Source organism: Euprymna scolopes, chromosome 37, assembly GCF_053919585.1.
Source record: "Euprymna scolopes isolate OS-2025 chromosome 37, ASM5391958v1, whole genome shotgun sequence".
Lineage (NCBI taxonomy): Eukaryota > Metazoa > Mollusca > Cephalopoda > Sepiida > Sepiolidae > Euprymna > Euprymna scolopes.
Window position 1 is genome coordinate 12110105 of NC_136518.1, and position 27111 is coordinate 12137215.

The window sequence follows — 27111 nt, forward strand, 5'->3', positions numbered from 1 at the left end:
CCACTCCGGGTCAGAGTTGACCTGGGAGCAATGGTAATTAAAGGATGGCTCCACACTCCCCAAAGCCCACAAGCTGGGGCCTCACCACTGGATATAGTTCAAGGTCATATCCAGGACCCCCACTGAGGGACTTTTATCCTCTGCAGGGGGTCAGTCGGCGTATTCTAATGCCCCACCGACAGGGTCACCGATAGATGGATACGAACGGTTAAAAAAATAAGTGACTTCGAACTATGAATGTTTAATTTTGGGCATGCGCAAAATAACAGCAGGAGTAACAGCTTTATTCGACTTCCCCTGACAATGTCAACGTTTTCTTTTCTCAATTTTAATCCCTTAGCAGTTATATATCCCAGATTAAAATCGAAATTGTTCCACATGTCCAAATCTCCTACATATCAAGTTTCAAGCCTGTAGACCAAAAATTCAGAAAGGAGTTTGTTAGAGACTTTCTACACACACATACACTTATATATAAATATATTTGTGTGTGCTAGAATTTTTTATAGCTAAATGCTGCACAATTATCCAGAATGTAGAAACTATGCATAAATAGAATTAAGCATGATAGTTAAATGAAACCAACCATCTAATATGGAATCATAGAAAATGAATTATTAATTAAAAGGTCGCTTTTTTAAGAATCCGTAAATTAGATGACATTTATTTAGTAGCTCGAATATCCATGACTAAGCATATTAAGGAGTTTGTTTTACTGATTTTTAACTTGAAAAAATAGGCTTCTGATATAAGTTTAAGTACAACGTAAATGTAAGTTATCTATATCTATAAATATAAAAGCGAAAATGTATGTATGTATGTATGTGTGTTCTCTTTTTCTGTATGTCTACAAAAGGCTTCTTTCAGAGAAGCGGTCGGTCGGTTCACAACTTTTTAAAACTTTTTATATCACATATAAATCGTAATATCTCACAGTTAACAACGAAGCTCGCCTGTCTATTTAATTTGCTCGATTTCGGGAAGATAAATATTCAACATTTATCGCTCGCCGCACGCGGGTTAGTCTTTTTCCTATAACATCTTGGGAAAATAAAAATCCCGCAGTCAAACTTGACCTCATTAACTCATTAAAACGGGCACCTGCCAAATCCAAGTAATTAAATAAATTCAAATGTGTTTCCGTTAACATCTCGCGGTGGGGCAATCGTTAATGTCGCACTTTTTTTTTCCACACTTTAATTTACAACTTTGCCTCAAGGATTCGGGTTCGATCCTCATACTTACTTTTTTTAACCCCCCCCCCCACACACACCTCCAAACACCCAGGCAACGCCGGGTACCCATCGCTAGTATCTATTAAAGTGAAAGTATCTGTGTGTGTGTAAATTTCCCGACGCAATAACTGACAATTTTCAGTCTACAGACTCGAAATTTGATATACAGGGTACTGAGATTTGGGAAAATCTTTATAATCCGTTTTCGGCCCAAAAATTGGCTGTTAAGGGGTCAAGGTTCAACGATTTGACTTTTGAGAACTCTACCAAACTCCTCCGCCAATTTTGGGTATAAACAATTGAAATTTTAGATATAAGTTCCTTGGACATGGATCTAACTTAATAACTTGATTTGAGCACAAAACAATAAATGTTAAGGGATCATAATAGGGGTCAAAGTTAAAAAAATTTGGCCGCTTTTTTTTTTCTTTTTTTTTGGCTCAACATACACCTCCAAACACCCGGGCAACGCCGTACTGAAATGCTAGTATGGAATAATCGCGTTGACACACAGGTTCTCGCCAGATCACCGAAGTTAAACAACGTTGAGCCTGGTTAGTACCAGATCGGTGACCATTTGGGAATTCTAGGCACTGTATGTGCTCTCTGCTTATCTCAGCATTTGTGTCCAGTCTTGTAGATACACTTGACTTGCCACTGGTATTTAACAATTTCGACCCAGGAGAGGTGTGGTTGGAGATTGCGCACCTGCTGCCAGAAAAAATAATTCACACGCAGGCACACCTACGTGGGTATCCATAGCCTGTCAAAGACTGAAGAAGCCTGTTTGAGTACAACGAAAAACTCCTTTATATAGATAACAGCGTTGCCCGGTCATAAAGTACGCATAAATATTATATTTTAATTGATGCAGAATTCTTATTTATCATAAACAGAAATACTGTAAGTATTAAACGTATCGTTAAATTCCTTTGAAAAATGAAATAAAAAACGGAAAGAAACTGAGACATGTGCATGCGAATATTATTTTTTAAACAGTTCATTTCTTAAAGCTTAAAGACAGCAAGTCAAGTACGATAACCATTAGGTCAGCTTAACACATTCTTTAAAAAAGTGTTTTCAAACCTACTTATACCCGTAAGGAATCTGCCATGTGAACGATTCACGCATATGCATTCGTGAAACAGTTGGCAAACAGATAAAAATCCGATAAATCTCACGTACAAATTTTTCAATTTTTGACCCCTTAGAAGCCCTTTTTCCGGATGAAAACTGATTAAAATTTTCCACATATCTGAATACCCGATATACCAAATCTCACGTGTGTAGATAAAAAAATCGTTGAGTATATAGGTTGAGAAGTGTCTTCGCACATTCTCAGTTTTATAGATATACTAGCAGTCCAGCCCAGCTTTGATCGGGCCCTATGTACTGTTCATAACTTTATATATATATATATATATATATATATATATATATATGGGTCTAATGAAATTTTAGATGTAGGTTCCCTGGACATGAGCAAAATATATATATATATATATATATATATATATATATATTAAAAAGTTTGACTCATGTCCAGGGAACCTACATCTAAAATTTCATTTGACCCAAAAATGGCGGAGGAGTTTGGTAGAGTTTTCAAAGGTCAAATAGTTGAACTTTGACCTCTTGACAGCTAAATTTTTGGCCGAAAAACGATTAAAAAGATTTTCCCTAATCTCAATACTGCTTGAGTCAAATCTCGAGTGTGTAGACTGAATTTGACAGTTTGTTAGGGAAATGTGCACACACAGACAATTTCACTTTTATAGATATATAGATAGATATATAGATAGATATATGACAGGAACATAAGAGAAAAAAAGAGTATCATAACTTAGCGACATCTATCGTAGGTCGGACTAACCTTCAACTAATCCTAATCCTTCAAGATGTTCGCGTCCGAATCTGGTTTTGTTAATAGACACCGGCCAGCCACAAATAGCAAAATAATTATTTCCTTTAAAATAAATAAAACACCATTAGAAGACCTTCTTGCCCTATGCTTTTTTATTTTTAAATTATTTTATTTATTTGCGTTAACAAAGCCAAGTTTGGCAAAAGGCAACCGGAAATGAATGGCCGCGTTACCGGAAATGAATGATCGTGTTAAAAATGAGTTGACTAATTGTAGTGATTATTTTCTACCCACTTAAAAACATTGTTTTTTTTTAACTGCTTCCCTTTTGCTGAAGCACATTACCACAAGATCGCTTCCCTGCGGACTACAATATTGCCACCTTTAATTTAAATTCCAGAAAATGCTTGTCGAGCCATCCTCTTAAGTAAAGTTTTCATGCATCGGTTTCAATCCTCTCGTAGTATTGTTTATCATTAATCCTTATCCTCCAGTGGCTTTTGGCCTTGGTGAGAGGTGACTGATTCTGATGGCAAATTTCTGTCTCACGAGGCAACGGCTTTCTGAATCTGATGCACTGCAGCGTCTGCTATGATTATACAGTCAAACCGAAGTTGCCTCTTCAGAGGCAGGCTTGGAAAAGTGATGAGGAGACCTAGGTTTACCCAATTACCCCTCCCCCTCTCGGCATAGCAGACAAAGTCCGACGGTCGGAGCCAGAACAGCTGCACGTAACTTATTAGCATTTAAATTTTTTTTTAAAACTGCCAGTAAAAATAGAAAAAATAATTCGCTCCACTACCCCAAAGAGAATTTACATATTAATACGATAGCATGTGTGTTCTTTTGTGTGTCACGCTTACATCCGGGTCGTTTAATTGTTATGTTCTTCTATTTCTTGTCATAAATAATTTTACCAAGAATTCTTCATAAGTTTTGGTTTCGATTATGGCTGAAGGAACTCAAGTTATATATATATATATATATATATATATATATATATATATATATATATATGCCATACGTTTTTATTTCGGTTTCGATTCAAGCTAATGCATCTAGGTCATACGGATATATTTTTGAAATCGCAACTTTTTAATATATAAAAATCGATAGAACATTAACTGTATAATAATATATACAAAATCTACAAGAATTAAAATATCATATTTAAGCGTACTTTACGATTGGGCTTTACTGGGTGTTCGTGCTTGCCTAGATAAATACTTTTGCAATTTTAACAAAAGAGTTACAATAATATCAGAGCGTCTCCATTTACACAGAACATCTACAGAATGCCAACATCAATATATTACATATGAATGAGTCCTGTGGGATTTCCACAGGTCTCGCTAGTTAATATTATAGTATTAATATCATTTTTACCATAATCAACCAGAGTTCATACTAGATCAGCTGATGTAAGGTTTAGAATTGTATCCTCTGCCTCACTGTATTCTTCATCACCCATGAATCTCTATCATTAAGTGACTTTAGCCTTATTAAGCGGTTACTCAATTATTTAATGGAAATTGCTCCAGACGACACATGAAACCGCTTGATGTAAGAAGCTAACGAGAACGAAAGGTAATTATCACAAAGACAAAAGATGCCTATTGTCCTTAGTCATGAAAAGATCAAGGTTATAGGTAGAAGGAAAACAGTCAGCAGGGAGAGAGTTCCACAAGCCTCCAATTCTTGGAAAGAAGCTACTGGAAAAGGAAATTGTATTACAATGAGGGATCAAAATAGCAAATTGATGAAGACCACTAGATCAACTAGTCAAACGAGCTAGAACAAAGGAAGCAGAGGAGAGATCAGAAAATTCTGAAAAACATATTCCATAATAGTATTTACAGAAAAGATTGAGACTAGCAACATCACGTCTGTAAGAGAAAGGGTGCAGAGGAAAAAGTTTTGAGTCAATCAAATTGCAAATACCTTTAAGCACCTTATCAAAAACTTGATTAGTATTTAAAAAAAAGCTGCCAGTAACAAAACTAATACCAGTTTCAGCCTCTACTCATCATTATACCAAAGGGAAGTAATATTACAATTTTCTTTCTCGCTATAACCAGCCCGGGGCCACACTGAATCCGATTAAACATGTATCATGTGTAGTTTCTGAAGGTAGAAAGTACTTTGTACAGTAGTGATTGTTTTACAAAAGTTCATTTAAAAGCTTCCATTTTTAAAAAATTACTTCTCATTTCTGGAATACATTCACACGAAACCGCTTCCCAACACACTACAATATGATATTTAAGTTACATGTCAGCAAATACTGGGCGTGGCTATTTCTGATCAGGTGACCGGTAACAAAATTCTTCTAATAAGATTTCTGGTCGAACCCAGCAACATTCCCTCCCTATCTTCCGAAAGAAGTAATGCACAAGAGGGTGGCTTCACAACCGACTACAGCATGATCCCTTAGAATCCATACTATCTAACATTGTTGGCAAGTCCCCCCTCCCATTAAAGTATTATTTAGTTCTTTACATCAAGTGGCTGTATACCTTGTTTGAAGCGATTTCGATAAAAAATTCCAATATCAAAAAGTATTTGTTGAGCTGTTCTCTTAAGAAATCAAATATTCATTGCTTTTAAGCATCTCACTGAAACATTCATCATCCAATACCATCAAACTATCATTAAGTGTTTCTTTGCTTCGCTAAACAGTTGCTTATTAGTAGGGCTGTGGCGACAGCATATTCTTTTCATCGTTTGAACTCTCGAGTATATATCCGATATAGTCAGGCAGTTAATAAACCGAGAACCAAATCGTTTTAAAAGCATATAAGATATCAACGGATACACACTCGAGACAAAACAATGGAAAAAATACTGTTATCATCTTGGGTGTTATTTTCATAGCATTTGACCAATGTAACCTCCGTCCTTCTTCAAGTTTATCTTGTTGAACTCAGGAAATCTTTGTGTCAAACTCTGGAATCTGCACGAATTTCAAACGGCATCCTTTATTTAATTCATGGGGGTAACATGCTCTGTTCTGTCAGTCATTACTAGGGCTATGACAGCAGCCTATTCTTTTCATTATTTTGACTCTCTAGTATATATCCGAAACAGTTAATCAACCGAGAAGATCATCACTATATAAAAGCATACAAGATATCAACGGATACACACTAGAGTCAAAACAATCGAAAAAAATATGCTGTTGTCCTAGCCCTACCCATTAGTCTTAAAACATAAAATAAATCGCTAACAGTAACTATTTGGAAAACAAAAATCATTATATATATATGTGTGTGTGTGTGTGTGTGTGTGTGTGTGTGTGTGTGTGTGTGTGTGTGTGTGTGTGTGTGTGTGTGAAAGAGATGCCATTTGTTTCTGTTTTTGCGATATGTTTTGAATGAATTCCATTATTTACGAAAGTGCATTTATTTTAATTTTTTTTATCTAAATGCAAGTTGGGAATAATTTTTCCCTTTAACCAATTGGATAACCCCATATGGAGAGCCGCATATATATTGTTTTTAAAATATAATTATCCACTGACACGTGTTTCGTCGTCTAAAACTGATCAGAATGTGTGTGTGTGTGTGTGTGTGTGTGTGTGTTTTATTACCGCTTTTAATCTGCTTAGTTACATATTTTTCTACAACCGGAATCGAATTAACGACCCGATAGTTTCGTCAGATTTTGCAGATTTAAATATTTATTAAAAGAAAGATTTTTTGTTATTTTTTAGTTACTTATTTAATACTAGCGAAGGGTGCCCGGCGTTGCCCCGGAGTTTGGAGGTGTGCGTGGAAACTCTGGGGGTGGGGGCGGGGTTAAAAAAAGTAAGTATGAGGATCGAACCCGAACCCTTGAGGCAAAGTTGTAAATTAAAGTGTGGAAAAAACAGTGCGACATTAACCATTGCCCCACCGCGAGATGTTAACGGAAACACGTTTGAATTTATTTAATTACTTGGATTTGGCAGGTGCCCGTTTTAATGAGTTAATGAGGTCAAGTTTGACTGCGGGATTTTTATTTTCCCAAGATGTTATAGGAAAAAGACTAACCCACATGCGGCGAGCGACAAATGTTGAATATTTATCTTCCCGAAATCGAGCAAATTAAATAGACAGGCGAGCTTCGTTGTTAACTGTGAGATATTACGATTTATACGTGATATAAAAAGTTTTAAAAAGTTGTGAACCGACCGACCGCTTCTCTGAAAGAAGCCTTTTGTAGACAATACAGAAAAAGCGAACACACACACATACACACATACATACATACATACATTTTCGCTTTTATATTTATAGATAATTTTACACATTTTATTTCTTCTATTAATCTTTAAATCCATTATCTTAGATTTACCTTTCTTTCATTCTAAACGCCTGCCTTTAATTAGTAGTAGGACGTATCTTAATCTTTCATGAGAAACGGTATCTTTAACACGGCGTTATTTTTACCCAAATGCAGCTACCACCCTCCCATACCGTCTGATGACCGACTTTCACTTTCAGTTTGACATGCCTTCAGTTGTCACCTTCTCACCCTCTCTCTATTTCCATCCGTCTCGAAGACTGGAAATATATTTTTAATATGTATTTCTTAAAATATATTTATTTATTTTTTGTTCATTTATTTTTATATTTTTGTACTCCATATTTTGATCTTCATATTAACTGCCGGATCATATCCAACCCCGCCCATCTATTAAACCGCTTGCTGCTTTCTTTCTTTCCTTCCCTCTTAATAACTTACCCCGATCCCGTTTCTCTCCTCTTCCCCCCCTCCATTCTTCTTCTTCTGGTTTTGTAATTTAACCCTTTCCCTTTTCTACCTTTGTTATTTGTCATCTTCTTATGCCTTTACAGTTGGCGGCTGTTGAATTTGTACTTTTTTAAAAATATATTTTCTTCATCATAATAAATACTAGTCTGTGTGCCCAGCATTGCCCTGGTGTTTGGAGGTGTGTGTTGAGCATAAAAAGCGGTAATAGGCAGGCAAGCTCGAACCCGTACCGCGAAAGTGGAACAGAACATGACCCCCCCCCCGCCAAAAAAAAAAAAACAAAAAAAAAACGTGACGTCTTTGCTGTGGCACCAATCGCCAAACCGGAAGCGACGTACGTTTAAATAAAGGATAGTCAATCGAAAAGAGGGGACGACTTTCGAAAATATCGGCGACAAAAGCGACCCCTTCCGGTAGAAAAGTGCCCAGTTGAGGGTGAAGGAATACATTTTTTTAGCCAATTTTCCATATTTATCGTCGGAAGGATTGAGCTTCAAAACGATACCGATTTCGTGAAAATCCGTCGCCTCTGTCGAAAGTTTTAGGCAGACATACAAACATACATACATTTAAACAGACAGGTGAGATTTATATTATAGATTAAATCTATAACGTCTTATTAAACTATCGGATCGTTATTTTGATTCCGGTAGTGGAAGCATATGTAACTAAGCAGATTAAAAACTAATAAAAATGTATTTTGCTCTACAGTAGTATTGAGCACTTTTTCAGTTTTTGTTACCATTTAATGACGGGGCGATTCCAATACAATTGCCTTTTCCGTACTTAATTCTCAAAGACCGTTTCATAACAAGACTGCATTTATTTGATAATTATTAAGCATATTAGTGGTCGTGGAACGGCGTTGCCCGGGTGTTTGAAGGTGTGTGTTAAAGAGAAGCAAAAAGTGGTAGTTGGCAAGCAGGCTCGAACCCTTCGAGCAAGGGCCAACCGCCCTTGCTCGAAGGGTTCGAGCCTGCTTGCCAAAAGTGGAGGTTGGAGTAGACGAACTAACGACATAATGATTGTGCCCCTGTCTCAGTCTCTGTTTCTGTATTCTTCGGACCTGTTGTCTTTTATTGGCAATTTCTTGCTTTGTTCTACCAGAGGTCAATATGTATGTACAAAGTCCAACGTGGGATTTTCTTTGTTCTCTGCTAATCTGGAATTTGTGTGTACACGATCTCTAAGTCCTTTTATCCAACAAAACTTAATCATGTTCTGCAAAACAACCAAACCAAACACCATGAATAAATATTTCTAAGAACTTGAAGCAAAATGATTTACCTAAATGTCTTAATCTGAAAAGGATTGATATGCCGTAAAACAACCAAACCAAATATTATAAATAAAGATATCCCTCTTATAAAAGAATTGTGGTAAATCAAGAGACGTCACCTCTTATAATGAAATGTGATAGACCAATAGTCATCAGACCGATAAGCAGACATAACGTTTTATGTTACAAGATGCCTTCAATAAGTTTCCAGATGTGTTTCTACAATAGGCCAGAGTAACCTTGTTAAGAGGCGCGGATTTAATTACCCCCACCTTTCGGCTTTGTGTCACATATTGCTGCGGTAGAGAAGGAAGAAAGTCCCAGCAACAACGCCACTTTCCTCACGGTCGGTAGTAACGTGGTAGTGTCAGAAGTAAAAATCCAGGAAGAATCTGCATTAGAATCCGTTTGTAATGTTTTAGTTAATGAGCAATCAGTGAACCAAGTAAATGTCTTTACACATACGTCCGCAGGGTGTTCAAACGTGCTGGTCATTCTATTCTCTTTATTTCGTTTGTTTTCATCGTTGCTGTTTCAGAATTGTCGTAGACTTTTGAAAATTCAGTATTTTGCTGCTATACATCTTAGGAGATGACCGCAATGTTTATGATTCAGGTTCAAATGAACAACTACAGCAGGAATTGGAATACACCCTACTAAAGCCTGATTGTCACAGCTGGTGAATTTAAAAAAAAAAAGCAATCTGGGCGTGCGGACATTTTGAAAGCATTATATGCAATAAAATTCTGTTTTAAACTTGAAAAAATGCCACAGTAACGTGTGAAATGCTTCAGACTGCTTTTGGACCATCTTACATGAATTGGGCATCAGTTTTTAGTGGCATAAGAGATTCAAGAGAGGCAGGGAGTCTGTGAGGGATGATGAGATGTGTGGGAGGAGTATGAAGTCAAAACAAAAAAAGTTGATTGGCCAAATAAAGAATTTCATAGATAAGGACCTCGTGTGTCTATAGAGACAATAAGTGCACAGTTTGAGGTCAGCGTGGGAACTGTATTTTTTTTTCTTTTTTACGCAGTGATCACCACTTATCAAGGCCCGGAAGCCACTCAGGGATAAGGGTTATTGCAAGTACATTACGTTAGTGTGGAGATTTGATGAAGTGTTTACTTAAGGGGCGGTTCATTAGGAATTTGTTAACATTGGACTTATAGATATCCAAGTTGTAGTCCGGAGGGAAGCAGGCAGACGGAACAGAGTTCCACAGGCGTGCAGTTCTAAGAAAGGAGCTTTGTTCATGGAATCCGCGTTTTGATTTAGGCACAGATATAGAGTGGGGGAAATTTTTCACAGTGGATTCAGCTAGACGGGTGTTTTTCGTGAAAGATTGGCAAGGGGGACCAGAGATTGGTGTTCAGACGAGCACCTGCCATGGAAATAACGATAAAACAAGGATAGGCTCGCAACGTCTCTTCTGTGGGAGAGAGGTTGCAGGGTAGAGAAAAGGGCATCCCCCACTAAGCCACGAAGTCTGTTTTGTATACAGAATTGATTGTGAGGGTCTGAAGATGCGGAAGATTTTTCGCAAAGTTTATCCCAAGGATGCTCAGAGACGATCAGACTATTTGACTAAGATGGTCATTAAGACAGTTTCTCACCTGTTCTATAGTCACAGCCTTGCTCCCTGTAACCTTTCGTTATTCCCTAAGCTCAAGGAAAACCTTAACTGCTGTTGAGATGAGAAAATTGAGGAGATGAAAGAGGCTGTGACGAGGGCTTACACAAGAGGACTTCCATGCGGCGTTCCAGAAGTTGTTGGAACGGTACAGCAAGTGCATTGCAGCCGGAATAAATAAAAAATATCCATACGAAAAAAAGTCTCGAACTTCTTGAAGGCACTTCGTATATGCGTAAATGTTCCTACCAGAAGATGCGTTTACTTGATAATAGCCTTTCAACCAGAATCGTGACAGATCTTACAAACCGACGGACGTATGTAGACGAGACGGAGATACGACCGGATATTGTTTTCCCACGATACAACTTGTTAAGTTTCAAGGCGACGACCGCCCACGAAATTAAAAATAACATCTACGATAAAGAACGGGAAAAGAAGAAGTCTCTTTTATTGATCCCGGAGGGCCCACAAATGTTTTTGGCAAGCATGCACTGCCAAGATTGATAAAAGCCATATGGAAGCCCCCATCGACCATGGCGGTGGTGGTGGGGGCGGTGTATGCAATTTAGTGGACAGAATAGCAGTTTGTTTTAGTTCAGTCCCAATGCTGGGTGATCCATTAGAATGTTTCTGGATTTCAATGTTCCGGGGTTTTTTTTGGGTTTTTTTTTCAAGAAAAATATCCGTTTACTTTTATCCCGAGCTAAACTACAACTACTACTACTACTACTACTACTACTAATAATAATAATAATCTTACTAATAATACTTCTTATTCTACTGCTATCAGTATCCTGACTCGTCTTACTACTACTACTACTACTACTACTGCTACTACTACCTATTCTACTACTAATCCTACTGCTGCTACTGCTACCACAAATACTACTACTATTTGTCAGGGGTGCGAGTTCCGTTATAGAAGCGTTGATTTAATTTGAATAAAATAAAATACGTATCCAGTCCGCTTGAAAGCCAAATTACAACGCAATATTACGAAAATAAATATTTAGCTTTCAGATTTCTTTTTTTTTTTGTATTTTTTTTTCAAGAAAAATATCCGTTTATTTTGATCCTGTGCTAAACTACAACTACTACCACTACTACTCTTACTATTTATACTTATTCTACTGCTATAAGTACTATTACTCATCTTACTACTACTACTACTACTACTGCAAATTTCTACTACTGATCCTACTATTATAACAATGCTGCTACCACTTCCACAAACACTAATTCTATTCGTCAGGGGTGCGAGGTCCGTTATAGAAGCGTTGATTTAATTTGAATAAAATGAAATACGCATCAGGTGCGTTTGAAAGCCAAATTACAACGCAATATTACGAAAATAAGCAAATATTTTACTTGCTTGAAATTCATAATTTAAATATATTTCGAGTTCAAACTCCATTCTCAGTATTTTGTACATCTTTCTTTTTTTCTTCTTCTTTCTTGCCATGTTGTAAAGTTTTAGAAAGAAAAGTTTTTGAATAAAATACGCATCGGGGAAATGGGAAGAAAAAAGATGTACGAAATACTGAGGATGGAGTTTGACTCGGAAATATATTTAAATTGTAATTTCAAACAAGTAAAATATTTATTTTCGTAGTATTGCGTTGTAATTTGGCTTTCAAGCGCACTTGATGCGTATTTTATTTTACTACTACTATTCATCCTACTGCTACCAGTACTATTACTCATCCAACTACTATTACTACTTATTCTACTGCCACTATGTCACGATGAGGTCTATTTGCCGGTGTTTAAAAAAAATCCATTAACGAATTTGATGATTTGAAACCAACGTTGACTTACTGTGTTAATTTGCTTAATTAAAATTAGATTCAATAATGAAATAAAGCATTAGAAGAACGAGTCAACATTCGGGGGGGGGGTGAGCTGGATAATATGACGTGGCACAAGACCGTAAGGGTGTGGCAGCACCCCTAAGAAAGTACACTGGCCTCTTAAAAATTGTCTTGTCAGTTCCGTCGGCATTTCCTGGCGTAAGTAGATAGTAATAAAACAACTCTCCAAAGGGGGGAGGTAAGGCTTTGGAGGATGAACTTTCTAGGGGTACTAAGTACTAATAGGACAGTTCGATAGATAATAATCCGGTACTTCAGTGCCCGTTTTTTCCATTAGTTTTACTCAGCAACGTCCGGTGAACGACGGAGACCGCCGGATTATGCCGAGCACGCAAAAAAGATGCGAGCGGGCGAGCAGACGGTAAAATTCGAAGAAAAAAAAAAGAAAAGAGTTTAAAACATCTTACGGTAACCACAGCCATAATTTCGTGGATACTACGACTACGGCTGCCACAAATTATGTGGAGAGGACGTGGAATGGGGAGAAACAACGAAATAAAAGTGTGGAACCAACTGCGATCTGTTTGACAGTTATTTTAGTGAATTTATGTGGAGACAAACATTCGGAAAGAATATTTTTGTTTCTATCATAAAGCATATAGCAGAAAGCTACCCGGTTCAGGAATTTCCTCCTCCTTCTCCTCATCCTACATTCTCTAACAACCTTTCTCAGCCTACTTTGCCGCCGCCGGCTGCTTTACTTCAACCGGTAGAAAATACTATCCTTGAGGAAATAACCTTGAAAAAAAAATACATATATTTAACGAAAAATATTTATATACCCCCAAATAAATATAAATATATATATATATATACCCCCATATAAATATATATATATATATATATATACCCCCATATAAATATAAATATATACCCCCATATAAATATAAATATATATATATATATACCCCCATATAAATATAAATATATATATATATATACCCCCATATAAATATAAATATATATATATATATACCCCCATATAAATATAAATATATATATATATATACCCCCATATAAATATAAATATATATATATATATACCCCCATATAAATATAAATATATATATATATATACCCCCATATAAATATAAATATATATATATATATATACCCCCATATAAATATAAATATATATATATATATATACCCCCATATAAATATAAATATATATATATATATACCCCCATATAAATATAAATATATATATATATATACCCCCATATAAATATAAATATATATATATATATATACCCCCATATAAATATAAATATATATATATATATACCCCCATATAAATATAAATATATATATATATATACCCCCATATAAATATAAATATATATATATATATATATATATACCCCCATATAAATATAAATATATATATATACCCCCATATAAATATAAATATATATATATACCCCCATATAAATATATATATATATATATACCCCCAAATAAATATAAATATATATATATATATACCCCCAAATAAATATAAATATATATATATATACCCCCAAATAAATATAAATATATATATATATATATATATATATATACACCCCCCAAAATATATATATATTTATATACCCCCAAATAAAAAATATATATATTTATATACCCCCCAAATCAAAAAAAAGAATATTTATATATCCCAAATCAAAAAAAAAAGAATATTTATATACCCCAAATAAAAAAAATATTTATATACCCCCAAATCAAAAAAAATGTGTAAATACTTTTTCATTAATTTTATGAATACCAAAATAACTTTTCATGCAAAAACAAAACAATATATTTGTTCATTAATTCGAAGAAACAAGACTTATGTCCCTTCTCAAAAAAAAAATAAATAAATAAATAAAATAAAATAAATAAAATAAAAAAATAAAATCAATTAATTAAAACAGTAAAATTTGTGAAATTATTACGGTAGGTTGCTCGTTTTATTTTCTTTCTGTTTTTGCTCGTTTTTTTTATTGATTTCCGTTCTCTCGGACGTTGTTGAGCGAGACTCACAGAAAAACGGGCACTTAAGTGCAGAAGTACCAATAGTCCACCGATATAGGCCAGTCTTCAGTCTCTGTCGGACTGATTGTCAAGAATGTATCCTTTTAGGGTTTGGAAATGTTTGGATGTCGAACCTGATTTAATTATTATTACTAACGGGACCTGTGGAAATTCCACAGCGGCATCTTTCATACGTAATATATTGACCAGTCGTTTAAGAGTTTATCAGTTAATTTTTTTTTAGACATATAGACACACATATCTACTTTTTTGTTTATATAGACTGATTTCTGTTTTTGATAAAATTTTACAATTGTAATCTTTTTTGTGTGTGTGTCGAGATGTAATCTAATATATAAAAGGCGATATGTCTGTCCGTCCACCTCCATAGTCTCAAATTCTATCTTTTCCGAAACGAAAAGTCGCAGAGCTAAGCTAGGGGCCTCAAATGGTAGGGGGGGGGGTTATGGACCGTTCTTTTATGGGCCTTTAGTCGGTTAAAACTTTTAAGTGATCAAAATTGAAAAAGAAAATCGTTATTTTGCACATTCATCTTAGTTTCTTTTTAATTAGTTCATATGCATGTCAAGTTGATACAGTGGTAACGTCACCAGCTTTGAATGTTACAGTTTTGCTTTCGGTTTCGATTCTAGCTGATGGCACCCAAATAGTTTTTTTTTTTTTTTTTACTTTTGAAATCACGACTGTATAATATATACGAAATCTGGAAAAATTAAAATATCATATTTAAGCGTATTTTACGACTTGGAAAAGCTCCCTAGTAATCTAATAATGTAGTCGAGACATAATGACAATTGTAATCTTTTTTTACATGTGTCGTCACTTCACAAAAAGCTCACCATCCCAGATGATAAAATTAAAATATTTTTCTACATTATTCAGCCTCCTCAAATGCGGACTAGTCATTCTTTTTAGGGTTATTGGTTATGTCCGTTGAACTATCACATTTCTCTATAATAGGTGATGTCTGTCGGTCTGTCACATTTCTCCATAGGAGATTTGGTCTGTCTATCAGTCTGTCACATTTTACATAAAGTTGACCTTGTCAGAAGTAGTCGACATGTTTACATGTACAAATCTACATTCATAGTTTAAACAACGTTAGTTTTTAACTATTGATATTTATGTGTATGGGTGTGGCTTAGAAGTTAACAAATGAGGCTGGAGAGTTGTATGTTTTAGTTTCGATTCTCGCTAATGGTATCCGAGTTATATTTATTTTACGTTTGATGTCACTGCTATATATTGGGTGCAATATAATATTCAATAGAGAATTGGTTCTATAATAATAAATACGTAATCTGCAGGAATGAAAATATATTAAACTGTATCTTATGCGAGTGGCTTGCTACTATCTATTTTTTTATTCCGCCCGAATGGATCAGAGAGGATTGCAAATTGCATTGTTATGATGACTGCATTTATGCATTTGTTACCTGAAAGTCATCTCTGTTGCAGGTATTGACAGTGTGAGACTAAGAAAGCAATCTATCATTGACATACGTCAGAAGCAGAGATGCATAATTGAATTCCTGGCAGAAGTGCATTGAGAATGATGGTGACTATGTAGAAAAATAAATTCTGGAGCACAAAAGGTCGCTCATTTTAATGGTACCACTCACGTCTTTGTAGATCTTCAACTTTTTGGGCCTTAAAAAAAATCGGAAACTTTACTTTTGAAACGATTCTCGTCGTAAAACCACAAACTGAAAATCAAGATGTCGGTTTCCATTTCCGGTCACGACATCCGCTTATTTTGTTAGGAATTTATTTTCTATCAATACAATATTCGACATCACTAACAATTGTTACGATCTCTAATATTTCTAGACTAGACAAATTCCGTAATGTATTATGTTAATAAATTATGACTGGCGGACAGATTGATAAAAATCTATATTTATATATAGATAATATATTGTTCCATGTCAGATAATCAGGGTAAATGGTACTCTACTAACTTTTAAAAACTAAACTAAGTAATTTCTGAATTACTTAGGACCTCTATCCAGTCATCCAGTCATGGCTGACGGAACAAGAGCATGCTACCCCCGTGAAGTAAACAAGTTTCGTTCGAAATTCCGGGGTTGACAAAACTTGCCAGAGTTCGACAAGATACACCTGAAGAAGGTCGGAGGTTACATCAACCGAAACACTGTGAAAATGACACTCAAGATGAGAACAATCCGACGAATCCAAATAATACGAAAGAAAAACCGTGTTAAATTTGAAAAGCCACACAAATTGATAAAATATTAAATTTTCTTGCGTTTGGTAGAAGTTATTTGTTGGATTTTTTTTTACCCGTTTTTGTTAATTCTGATGCATTTTTACCGATTTGTAACTTCAGGCAATGAAATCACAATTTCGGTGAAATTTTTAATTCAAAGAAAATTAATTACATATGCATCGTATGGCTAATAAGAGAGTGTGATTGACTGTATTTAAAATCCCCATACAACAAAGTATTACGTTTTTGAATTTTTTTAGATGAGGATTGGTTATTCGTATTATTTGGATTCATCTTGAGTGTGATTTTCACAACGTTTCGGTCGATGTAAACTCCGGCCTTCTTCATGTGTATCTTGTCAAACTCGCGAACCAGAGTTTGACAAATATTCCAGAGTTCGATAAGTTACATCTGTCAACACCTTCGAACTCTGATCCGCAAGGAACCGTGGCGCAGTGGTTAGAGTATTTGGAAAAATCAATTATAAAAGTGATAATCTGTCTCCTGAACGTTCAATTCTTAGTGTGGGCGACCAAAAAATACAATTGCGAATTACTTATGACCTCTATCCAGTCATGGCTGACAGAACAAGAGCATGCTACCCCTGTTAAGTAAATAAAGGGGTTTCTTCGAAATTCCATCCAAATTTCCGAGTTCAACAGAAGCATTCCCACGTTCGGTAAGATACAAATGAAAAAGGTCGGAGGTTACATCTACCGAAACATTGTGAAAATGATACTCAAGATGAGAACAAATAATTTGGATACTTCAAACTATTGTTCTCATCTAATTAAAAGTGTCTATTTTTTTTTTTTTTATACAAAGGAGTCACAACTTATCAATGCCCGGAGTCCACTCAAGGATAAGGGTCAATGTGTATACAGTCGTCATTGGGACAATAGCGTAATAATCATTAATTGTGGAAATTTGGTATAATTAGATTTAAGAGAAAGGTTCAACAGAAGTTTTTTTACATTGGACTTGAAGATGACAATATTGTAGTCAGTCGGAAAGTAGAACAGAGTTACATAGGCGGGCGGTTCTAGGAAAGAAGCTTTGTTCATGGAATCCACGTTTAAATTTAGGCATCGATAGAGAGTGGGGAAAATATTGATAGTGATTTTGGTTAGCCGAGTGCATTTGGCAAGGGGGGGGGCATAGATTGGAGTCCATACGAGCACTTACCACTTAAGATAGTGCAGAAACAAGCTCGCAACGTCTCTTCTGTGGGGTTTATTCATTTTAGTGATCTTGAATTTTAACCGTTTTAGGCTTCCATATTTTTTCCGCCATTTTATTTAATTTCTCCCCATTTTTCTTTATCTGTTCCGCCATTTTGCAATCTATTTTTAAGGAAAATTATTATTATTAATAGTCGTATCCTCTTTTTTTCTTTATGGAAGATTAAATTACGTTTTTTATTATCATCGATAATTTTTTTAATAATATCGAATTGTCCACTCAATGTTTATTTTAAAAAAATAACACAATTAAGAAAAAAAAAAAACAAAAACAAAAAAAAACATGCAAATAAGCTAAACCAGAATGCAGTGGCCAAAGACCTCTTCTGGCAAAGCAGAAAGAAAGAGCTCATTTATTATGTAAATATATTAAAACCAGTCCAGTATGGTTTCTTGTTTGTACCAATACGTGGGGAGGTCTGCTGACATTGATGGCTTCCTGGGACAGCGATTCGTCGTCCAGCACTAATACCTGTTGTCGCTTAAGTGGCTAACCACGTTCAGCCGCCATGTTATTATCGACCGGTTTTGTAGAATCATTCACTGACTGACGGCGGGAAGGACGCGCGAAAGAAGAAGAAAAACAAAATGGCGTCCATCGTAGACGCCATGTTTTATAATCCGTGGATAAACCAGCGATAAAGAGAATTTATTTAAATATGGACTCTCAAATGTCCACAATAAATGGACATTTTTCTTTATTCTATTTTTTTATTTTATTATTATTGTTATTATTTATTTCAGTTTCTTTAGTCTTACTTCCCAACTCAACATTTTTAAATGCGTCAAAAATGTACATTTTTTTTTATGGAAGCCCTAAAGGAAAATAAGATATTCTTTTCTGTCTAGATTACGGATATTTTATTTAAAACTAACAGGCCACCCGTCACTATCTGGTCGTAATATACATTAAAACAAGCCGCGCGTGCGTGGTCCCTTGTGTTGCCTGTGAGATTGTTACATGAACGGCTGTCTCCTCATTCGACTGAGCTTCAGTCTATGGTCCCCCCTCGCCTAACTTTCACAATAAATACTCGTCTAGCTGTAAACACTATCAATAATTCCCCCCACTCTTTATCTGTGCCTAAACCTAAACGTAGATTCCATGAACAAAGCTTTTTTCTTAGAACTGCACGCCTGTGGATTTGTCTTCCGTTTTCCTGCTTTCCGGCTGACTACAATATGGTTGTGTTCAAGTCTAAAGTAAATAAGTTCTTGATGAGCCGTTCCATATAAGTTATCAAATTTACCAAATTTTCATTACTAATGATTACTATATTGTCCAATTTCTACTGTACACTCTTTAACCCTTATCTTTAAGTGGCCTCTTGGCCTTGATAATGTGGTGATGCCTATGTAAAAAATAAAAAATGTAAGTAAGACGACATACTAGATAAGTGAAAATGATATTAGGAAAAGGCTAGAATCGAACCCTGTAGGCAAGTGTTAAATATAATGGGAAAATGGAATGTTAGAAATTAAGTCCATTGTTAATTCTATTAGAAATAGTTAAATATTGTTAATTCTATTAGAAATAGTTAAATATTGTTAATTCTATTAGAAATAGTTAAATATTGTTAATTCTATTAGAAATAGTTAAATATTGTTAATTCTATTAGAAATAGTTAAATATTGTTAATTCTATTAGAAATAGTTAAATATTGTTAATTCTATTAGAAATAGTTAAATATTGTTAATTCTATTAGAAATAGTTAAATATTGTTAATTCTATTAGAAATAGTTAAATATTGTTAATTCTATTAGAAATAGTTAAATATTGTTAATTCTATTAGAAATAATTAAATATTGTTAATTCTATTAGAAATAGTTAAATATTGTTAATTCTATTAGAAATAGTTAAATATTGTAAATTCTATTAGAAATAGTTAAATATTGTAAATTCTATTAGAAATAGTTAAATATTGTAAATTCTATTAGAAATAGTTAAATATTGTAAATTCTATTAGAAATAGTTAAATATTGTAAATTCTATTAGAAATAGTTAAATATTGTAAATTCTATTAGAAATAGTTAAATATTGTTAATTCTATTAGAAATAGTTAAATATTGTTAATTCTATTAGAAATAGTTAAATATTGTTAATTCTATTAGAAATAGTTAAATATTGTTAATTCTATTAGAAATTGTTAAATATTGTTTATGTTGGAAAAAGAGTCGATTGTCCATTTTTTTAGAAATCTAAATATTAAATATGTCAGTTAAATGAATGCACAATGCAAATAAGATATTGTTTGAAAATAGGTTAGATTAGAATTGACGTGAACACTAGAATATTTCAATTAAAATCAAATATGAACAGATAAAACTATAGAGGAATAAAAGGCGAATCAAATGAGGTATATGTTGTTTAAATAGTTACATTAAGTTTTGCTTAAATTTGCAGTTTTTGGAAAAATTACAAGTTCGTACTTTCTTTTTGCCGGCACTGTATATATCAAGTTTCTGAGTAATATGAAAAAAGAGCTCTGAAAGGGCATTTTTTTTTTTTTTTTTTTTTTTAGTCCTAAAAGCCCCAAAGGGATGCGAACCAGAATTTTGCCAGGGTCGGCCATACTGAATTAATATTAGGAACAATGGTGTCCACATTTTGGCCAAGTTTCAGGAAAATCTAATGGATGGATCAAATACTATGGGGCAAAAAGTGTAATTTTTGGCCATTTGGGGGTATTTTTTACCTCTTTTGAGCGCCTGGGGACAACGAGAATTTTCGCATTTTTTTTTCTTTACTGTGCATATCAATTTAATGAAATATAATTTGTGGCAAAATTTCAGAAAAAAACTAATGGACGGTTATTTGGCAATAAATAACAGATATCGTCTTTTAAAGTTAGTCACCTCTCCATAAAAACTGACATTTTTGTAAAAAGGTCAATGTCATATCTCAGAAACCCCTTGACCTAGAGATGTTTAACAAGTGCCATTCAATTTTTTCCACGGAGATCTATAAGTGTAGAAGATTTGGAAAAAAATTCGTGTCGGACATGGTTTAACTCCTTGTTGATTTGACATGGAATGAGCCTTATACAATTTGTACATCAACCTTTAATTTTTAATCAGTTCATATGCATGTCACGTTGGTACAGTGGTAACGCCATCAGCTCTGAATGCTACAGTTTCGGTTTCGATGGCACCTAAATACTTTTTTGTTTCACGACTCTATAATAATATATACGAAATCTGGATAAATTAAAATATCATATTTAAGCGTATTTTACGTCCGGGCACAGCCAGCCCCCCCCCCCACGCCGCCACTAATATATAAAATCTGCATGATGTAAAATATATTTTAACGTGTTTTACGACCGGGCAACGCCGGGCGCTCCCTACTAGTTTATTATAGGTTGTATAATAATGCTTTTGGTTAGGCATTTATGAGTAATCTCCTCCGGCTGCAATGCACTTGTTGTGTCGTTCCAACAACTTCTTGAAGGCCCCATGGAAGTTTATACTTTTTCTCAACCTCTAGTCTAATTTATTGTAGCATTGTTAAACAATGCTTTTAATTAGACGTTTATTATATACGGCATAATCACGTTGACACACCGGTTCTCGTCAGATCACCGAAGTTAAGCAACGTTGAGCCTGGTTAGTACCAGATGGGTGACCATTTGGGAATTCGAGGCGCTCTATGTGCTCTCTACTTATCTCGGCATTCGTTTCCAGTCGTCCTGTACATACACTTCACTTGCCACTGGTATTTAACAATGTCGACTCAGGAGAGGTGTGGTTGGAGATTGCGCACCTCCTGGCACAAGGCACCTCTTTCGTGGGTATCCATTGTCTGTCAAAGACTGAAGGAGCTTTTTTTTTTTTTTCATTTTGCAGTGGAAAAAGTACACGAGTTCTGCAGTTACAACTTTTTTCTTCATTATTACCTCGTTCCTATTTCTCTGGTTGCTATTAAGATATGGGTTGCTACTAGTGATGGGACGATTCCGATATTATTCCCGATTCCGATACAATTCCCGATTCCTGTACAAGTACCGATTCTGAACCTTTATAAATCTCAAAATATTTAACTATAACGTTATCCCCCCTCCATTCGATTACAGTAGAATACATGGTTAATGTGCAGATATTTTCTCGAACTTTAAAAATACATTTGTAGGGGAGGGGGGGAGGGGTGATCTATAGATTTTAGTTTTACTGGCAGTTTAAATATTTAAAATTTTATGATTATTACCAGCAGAGGAAGATTTTGTTTTAAAACAGAATCAAATAACAAGAGACAAACAAGGAATCGTTTTTTGGCATCGGTAAAATAGGCACAAATGTTTCCGATTCCTCTAAAATTTCCGATTTTTCTGATTCCCGATTCCGATTAATCGTCCCAACACACACACACACACATTATATATATATATATATATATATATATATATATATATATATATATATATATATATATAGGTGTGTGTGTCTGTGTGTGTAAGCGATACATTCGATCCAATAGCGCAAATTCGTTTAATGATAAAGCATCGGGCCTCGAGATGCTAATTTCGAATCTAGCTAGGTCCAACCACGCTGACGAGTCGTAAGACGACGAAACACACACACACGAGAGAGAGAGAGTGTGTGAGAGAGACAGAGAGAGACAGAGAGAGGGACAGAGAGAGAGACAGAGAGAGAGACAGACACACAGAGACAGAGAGAGAGAGACAGAGAGAGAGAGAGACAGAGAGAGAGAGACAGAGACAGAGACAGAGACAGGGAGAGAGAGAGAGAGAGAGATAGGGAGGGGTCCAGTATCTCGCGATGGAGTAGACTGTACCATGTTAGTTGTATGTAATATCATTGATAAAGCAGCTAACAATAAAATGATAAATTGCACTCGCCTCCTCGACGCCCAGTTTAAATTATGTATGAGAGAAAAAGAGAGTGAGAAAACGATGGAGGAAGGGAGAAAGGCCGACATACAGAAAGAGTATGCTATATTTAACAAATGAAATCCATACTGAAGTAATTAATTTTATGCTGAGCTAGAAGAAAAAAAAAGACAAAGAGTAGGGACCAGACAGAGAGGGGGGATAAAGGAGGAGAGAGGGATATAAAGGGAGGGAAAGAAAGAATCCAAGATGTTATCATACATAGCAAATAGCTAATTCTAAGTTCGTAGAGAATAAAAAAATTTTTTTCCACAATCCAACAATTATTACAACCGAAGAAGAACTTTTACGTCTCCTCAGGGCAAATAAATTTAATCGTCCATAACACTAGATGACTAACGCCTTGAAGACTCTTTTCTGGACCATGTCCAACAGAGAGAGCGAGACTAGCTGTTGATGTGCCAGCTCAGATTTTTCCATATATATATATATATATATATATATATATATATATATATATATTAGTGTTGGGACGATTAATCAGAATCGGAAAAAAATCAGAACTTTTTGGCGTATCAGAATCGGTATCGGAAAAATTATAGCCTAACTTCCGATACCAAACCGATTCTTTTAATTTTTTTTTTTTTTTTTGACAATAAGAAGTTAAATAACCACAATTTTTTTTTTAAATTATTATTAGAAGTTATTCATTTACAACATAAGACTGAGAAGGGCCACATAATGGGTTATAAATCTCATTGCCAGATTTAACATTGATTCACAGAGTTTAATTTATTTTATTTATTGGTCATTTATCGAGAGATAACTTGCCTATTCTCGTTGTAAACTTTTTGCATCTAAATGTCTAAAACACCCCATTCGAGGGAGTTCACTTGATTATTAAAAAATTTCGTTGGCGCCAGCTGTGCATTAGCGGTGTCTGTCATCGGCTTCTAAAATAATTAAAGTTTTATAGCGCTTCCCTTTGGACATATAGATAAAAACCTCCGGTTGGATAAAATTCATAAAGAGAAGATAGTTTGAAATTTTCTTAATTATAAAGGAAAATATATTTACGTTATTTAGAAATGCATTCTTTACATGGGTCGGGTTTTATTAACTATTCCCTCCCTAAACTGTTTTCTTATTTTGCATACCAATCGCCATCTAATTATTCTTGGGACGCCAGCACGTTGGCTCGCCAGATTTCAATCAGTGATTTTAATTCGCCCAAAAGTACGCCAAAAATGAACGACAATGCGCCAAATTTCATTCGGTCATAAAACCAATTCTACAGAAAAATAAATTATTTTTACATTTTTGTCTAGCGAATAAAAATAAAAGTACATATGAAAAACCACGTTTATTATTTTTTAAAAATCCAACAACGGAACTGAAGTCGATGTTTTGCTTCTAAAACAAAATTAACTTTTTTATTAATATATGTGTGGCATACCGGGAAAAATTTTCTAATGAATAAAAATGAATAAAATTTATTTTTACAAGAATCTTTATACATTTATCTAACTAAATACTAAAATGATTGCTTTTATTTCCGTCAAGTCTTTTTAAGAGTTTCACACGTAATCACCTATAAAAATAATATTTCTTTTTGGAATGGGAATTTAGCTGAGAGTATTGATCTAAAAAATTTTCATCATTATTATCATTATTTGCATCTCGTTTTTTTTTTATTTTTGTTTACAGCAAAGCAAATTAATTTAATGACCCACCATTTTTTTTATAATTAAAATAAATAAGATAGAAGGCACAGAATAGTTAACAAAGCCCACGCGCTCCCTATGTTAAAAATGGTTTTCTAAATAATAACATTATTATAGTCCACCTTTTTTGAAGCAATTTAACTTAAGAATGACTAAAAGATGGACGGATCTGGCTTCTTACATCAAAAAATATCATTTAAAACCTGTGTGACAGACAAAAAGAAAATCTTGCGTACGTATGAAAGCGGCACCCTCCCCCTCTATTTTTTCGTCAAATTTTCAGCGGATTATTATCGAATGAACACTAGTTTACCAGATTATCGAAAAAAAAAAAAAAAAAAGTCAATATTTAAATATTTGTAGGGGTGCTCAGTTTCTAATGCAATGTTCTAGTAAATCGATCACCCATTTTAGAACCACTCGACGTTTTTAGACATAATTTCGCGAATTTAGCCTTTTTAAAGTAGTTTGGCCTTTTTTTTTTTTTTTTTTTTTTAGTTTCACTTTCTCAAATTATTTTATATACATATTTATGATTATCTTAAAGTTTCGTTATCCGACATAAAAGTTTTGCCCAGACGATTTTTTTAAAAATACGCATTCTTCAATTTGTGTCACCGAACATTTACAATCTAAGTACAATGAATGTGCGCTAGCGTAGCAACTAGAAAACAAACATGGAGACTGGTGAAAACAATACGGAATACGTCGAGTGGTTCTAAAATGGGTGATCGATTTACTATAAATAGATTACTAGAAATTAGAAACTGAGCAACCCGTACAAATATTAAACAAAAATATTGTAGTACTCTAGTAGACTAATGTCCATTCGATAATAATCTGCTGAAAAAAAAAATAGGGGGGGGGGGAGACGAAAATAAAAAGATAATACAGACGGGGGCACCGCTACCATACGAAAATCTATACTCCTATAATTTTTGTTTGTTTGTTTGTTTGTTTTGATATTCATTAAAAACCACTTTTTTCTATCTATTTAAAAAGAAAATACAACTTTGTTATATATGGGTCGTGGAATTGCATTCATCTGCAAAAGATCCAGCTAATTTGCATATTCTTTTAAACAATTAATTTAATTAAATCCCTATTTGGGGTTTCGGTTTTCTCATGGGATGATCATCTTTAGTTAACTATTACGTGTAATTATATTCATGCAGATATTCTACATGGTTTATATTTGCGTAAAACGGTTATAGTAAACACAAACCTCTTTCTATATATATTCATGTATGCGTATGTATATTTGTTTTAAAAAATTGCCGCGCAAACACCTGTCAGTTTTTGGTCTACAAATATGAAACTTAATATACAGGGTATTCGAACCCACATGAAACTTTATATTTGGATTTTAACCGGGGAAAATCCGTGAAAAAGTGTGAAAAAAAAATTTTGAATTTGCCAGGTGACGGGCGAACGACAGCATTATGAATATGCATGCGAAACGTAATAGCTATTGGTTCAGGTTTTAATTTTTAGTCTTGCAACAAACATTTATTCATAGCTCTGGCATTAACGTCAAAGGAAACAGTAAATCGTAAGTTAAACGTTTTGGTTTCGATTCTCGGCAGTTGCACACGAGTCTTTTCCTTTTTTTTTTTTTACTTTTTAAATCATTACTATACATTGGGTCCAATATAATATAATAAAAAATAATACGAAATCTGCATTAATCAAAATATCATATTTAAGCGTATTTTACGACCGGGCAATACCGGGCGACGTGCTAGTATCTATATAATCCTAAAAGTATTAATTTATTTGTCACCGTCTCAAATTTTAACGTCATGGCGTAATTTCTACCAAATTTCCAAACTTAGCAACTAAGGTTGGAACGCTATGTGTTTGGGTTTCGATTCTAGCTGATGGTACCCAAGTCATATTTTTCTTTAAAATTTTGGATTATAATCAATGGAGAATTGTCTCTATAATAATGAATACGAAATCTGCATTAATCAAAATATCATATTTAAGCGTATCTTACAACCGGGTAATACCGGGTAGCCATCTAGTACGATTTCAAATTTAAGCATGACAAGACAAATGTTTTTGTTTTTGTATTTTTACCCCAAACAAGGCACAGTACCACGTTTATGTAGGGTGCTATTATCTAGGGCATAATTTGCAGTGGTAATATGTAGGGAGTTTAGCAGCAAGGTGTGTTCACATTACACTTGAACTTTTGCATGTCAGTACAGTCAGGGAAACAGGAACCCGGAAGGGAATTCCAAAGTCTAGCAGTTCTTGGGAAGAAACTATTAGAGTGGAAGGCTTTCTGGCATCTGGGGATCTCTATTGTATAGGGGTAGGATTTTGCTGATTGTCGGGTTTGTCGAGGTTATTTACGTCGAGGGAGTACAAGGGCTTGCAGTTCGTC

At 34.5% G+C, this 27111-nt stretch overlaps 1 protein-coding gene and 1 pseudogene across 2 annotated transcripts in view; one reads left to right on the plus strand and one right to left on the minus strand.

Moving 5' to 3' along the window:
* Positions 1-27111, minus strand: part of LOC145261088 (septin-5-like) — a 494396-nt gene that overhangs the window by 415805 nt on the left and 51480 nt on the right. The gene's annotated exons all lie outside the window — the stretch shown is intronic.
* On the plus strand, positions 21686-21802 carry LOC145261431 (5S ribosomal RNA; annotated as a pseudogene).